The sequence below is a fragment of the Meleagris gallopavo genome, chromosome 5, assembly GCF_000146605.3.
Source record: "Meleagris gallopavo isolate NT-WF06-2002-E0010 breed Aviagen turkey brand Nicholas breeding stock chromosome 5, Turkey_5.1, whole genome shotgun sequence".
NCBI classification, from domain to species: Eukaryota; Metazoa; Chordata; class Aves; order Galliformes; family Phasianidae; genus Meleagris; species Meleagris gallopavo.
This window is the reverse complement of record NC_015015.2, coordinates 7,934,523-7,938,437: the sequence shown is the minus strand read 5'-3', so window position 1 is coordinate 7,938,437 and position 3,915 is coordinate 7,934,523.

The following is a 3,915-nucleotide window of genomic DNA, read 5'->3' as shown; positions in this document are numbered from 1 at the left end:
TTTTTAATCAGAAGACTCAGTCTATCTAGGAACTTTACCTGTTCTGACCACTTCACTGCTTTTTCCGTTAAGTATTTGTATACAACAGGTCGTCCCACTAAGTATGAAAGCATGTAGCAGAACGAAGCTCCAAGTCCTGAACACTGAAAAAAAAAAAAACAACACAAAAACCAACTTATTGGCAGAAAAGCTCTGATTAATATTAGCCCTGTGTCCCTACAATACTGTCTGGATATAGGCTCCTTCTATGCAGTCCTTTACTAATGAGGAAGAGCTCTGTGCTCCTGTTCCCTAAGAATTCTGTTGTCACAAGACAGTTCCTTTAATTCCAAGGCATTTTTATCAATATTGACACAAAGTAGCCAATGTTGATTACTTATCAGTTATTATTGAGTGTTTCTGTACTTTCAAGACTCTGAACAATGAAAGCTCTGCAGAAAAAAAGGGCATAATAGCATTTAAAAGAGATTCAAACTTGATAATTCATCACCTTAGTCCTCCCTATACCTATTCATTTACGCAGTTCTTAATTACTAAGGCTCACTATGGCATTTCTGAAGACTGTCAGTTTCCTAAGTTAAACTTCTGGAGTAACTAAGCCAATTTAAGAAAAAGTACGTTTTGCAGCACATGAATAAGAATGCAGTACTTAAGTTCTGGAATTACAGGCACATTCTGGTGGATGCTAAACATTTGAAGCAAAGGCAATTCTCCAGCTAGTTAAACACTCATTGCCTCCATTATTAATAAAACTTGGACAAATAGTTGTTTGGATCATCATCCTGTGCTGCAGTGAGTTTTATATCCTTCTTAACAAAGCTTAACGAGAACTCATTTATTTCCTGAAGACTCACATATTTATTCAGCCTGCGATCGTTTCAAACAGGAAGCTGTTAAGGAAAAAAAAAAAGGATAAAAACATATACCCTTACAGACTGTTTTCCATACTTACCAGACAAACAAGAAATAAGGCCAGTGGAAAGGGATAAAGAAATCCCGACAGGATACTAAGAAATATAGACCCAGGGATAGCAAATGTTTGCAAGCTGGATGCATCTTAGTTAAGGAAGTCTGTTTACTGTTAATTTCATAACAAGTCAGCATATATGCCACAATCCAGAAAAGCCTAAGTACATATAAATACGTATGGCCTCAAAAGATCTTTGTATCAAAATATTTTTGCAGAGTAGCACAAAACAGCCCAAGCAAAGGAATAGATACATCACTGACAGGTACAAAAATAAGTCAATAAATGAATAAAAGATATAGTACACTTCTCTTCATCTCTGTGTCACCTTTGACACTGGAGCTTTACTGTAAGATAACAGGAAACACAGTTGTGATTTTACATTGACGACTAACGATAAGCAGATTCCAGCCACTCTGAAGAGGTCACAGAGACCTACATCTACTACAAGTTTCTTGGAACTGAACAAAATTCTAAAAAGTCAAAGAGCATTCCTTTATATCAAGTCCATTACAGACAACACAGCTTTTTCTAAGTGTCAAGGTTCTGAGATGATCGTAGCAAGCTTATCAACTAAACAATCTGTCACTGAGACAGCCACATCAGCTGCTACCATATTCAATAAAAGGCCAAATCTGTTCTACTTTATTTATTGACTACATTTTGGCTTTCTTCAAATATAATCTATTATCTGAGAACTAATCTTAAAAGGAATGGGCTAGAGGATAATTAGTACTGACACATTCAATGTTGATTTTTCTCAGTTACAGAAACCCTACTGCAACAGGTCCTCTATAAAGCTTTTCAGCCTTCCTGGTTATTAACCTTAAGTTAAGTGTTCCAGTTAAGAGTGTGTTTAATGATTAATACATTCAGCACTTGGGGAAAAAACGTTAACACAACAGATAGCCTTTGTGTCTCTCTAGGAGAAAGTAATCTAGATCTCTAAAATGAAGAAATCCATTTTTGTGGTTTTTGTTGGGAGTTTTGTTTTATTTTAATGCTCACTGCACAGATAAAAGGCAACTTTAAAATGAGAATTCTTTCTTTTAGAAATGATTTAAGAACTTCTGCAACTCTTAGGCAACATTTTTTATGTCGAAAGAAGACAAATTCAGGCATTTCTATCCGGCAATTTAGTTTGTTTTTAAAGACAGCATATCACTGAAGTAAGACCAAGACTCCTGCAAGTTAAAGTACTGTCCACAATAGATAAAGTACAGATGAAGCTGAAAGCAAATCTTAATCAAATTACACACGTATTCATATGTAGTAAATAGTACATGTTGTTCTTTCTACTTACTCCTTTCTTACAATCTAATAAGCATAGTGAAACATATACATGTAAGGTTTTTGTTTGCTTTCAAAAGTTCAAAGGTTCTGGAACTTGTTCTATTAACATACCTTCAAGTATTATCCTCCTTCTCTCTACATCAAGAAGTTTATAGGCAAATTTGTATTTTTCATTTCTTTCTCAGAGAGAAAAAAAAAATATTTTCATATCAGAGAAAGGATACAAAACATATGTGGCAAAATAAGCCACTAATACTTGAACATAAAACGTGTCCTTGTATTTGGACAGGACTTTTCCCAAGGCCTTTGCATCATCCATATCTCTAGGAATCTTTATACATTTTCCTTCTTCTCTGGAAAAAAGGAAAGCAGGAATGGTATGAGATATATTTAAACAATATAATGAAATTACTGTTGAATACATTATAATTAAATACATAAGATCACTGAACTATAACCTCCACAAACAAGACGCATCACTACTTTTGTGGTAAGATTCTTACATGAACCTGTCTATTTATGCTTTCTTGAATTAGAGAAATCCTCCATTTCAAATATTCGTTGGCCATATTTTCTACTCATTACAATACCTCATTTTATTTCTAGCATTATTTTCTTTACCAAGTACTGATAAAAAATAAATCATCACTCCAACCTGACCTTAGACAACTGAACAGCAGTCAGCGTTTCAGCCAAAACCAACTGTAACTGCCTTAATGCTAAGGCCACAACATTTGAAGTGCAGTAACAGCAGCAGAGGGTCACCTCACAACCAAACAAAGCTTTAAGAGTGAAATCTTATGTCACACCTTAATCTGGTGCAACCCTGGGCAGCACAGTTAAGTGTCCTCTCTTCCTCTTTATCAGACTTAGTGATTGGACTGTTGAAACTGAACTTGTTGAGCAAGTTAATCACACAGAAAATTAACTACCGAAAGAAAAAAGAAAGTTGTAAGACAAGCAGGCTTCTATCTTGCCAAACTATTTACAGCCCTAGCCAAGCATGTTTTTTATCTCAGCTGAAGAAGGTTAACAACAGAGATGCCATTGCTAAAGGGACAAGTGGTAACTTTCTAAAGTGTGCAAACTCAACCGTGCAACAGAAACCCTAGGTCAAGCACAACTCCTCTGCGTTCAAAGAGATCCTGCTGATCACTGTGTATTCCAGTAATACATTCTGTATTCTGACATTCTAAATCATACATTCAAATTCCCTTTAAAAAAATTTAAAGTGTCTATAATTAACTTACAACAGTTTAAATGCCACTTAATCACACATGGGCTCCTTCACAATTTGATACCGACTGAAAAACAGGGAACTTTTCTTTCCTGGCATACTTACTCACTGAGTTGTGGGAAATTTTTATATACCAGAAACATAAGGAAAGCAGCTATTGAGAAGACGGAGACCAAAATCAGAAGGGACGTTCGAGCCGATCCACCTTCTGCCTGAGCTTTTCCTGGAATTAGACACAAAGTTAATAGTTATTACTTAAATCCAGCAGTTAGGCTTTGAGGAAGCGTCAAGGCAAGCACCCGGCCCGCCGCCGTTTCAAAACGCACAGGCAGGATGACGGAACACGAGGAAGCAGAGCCGGCCGGGTGAGCCCGCAGCCGTGCCCGGCTCGGAGCTGGGCGCAGCCACCCGCGCGCCG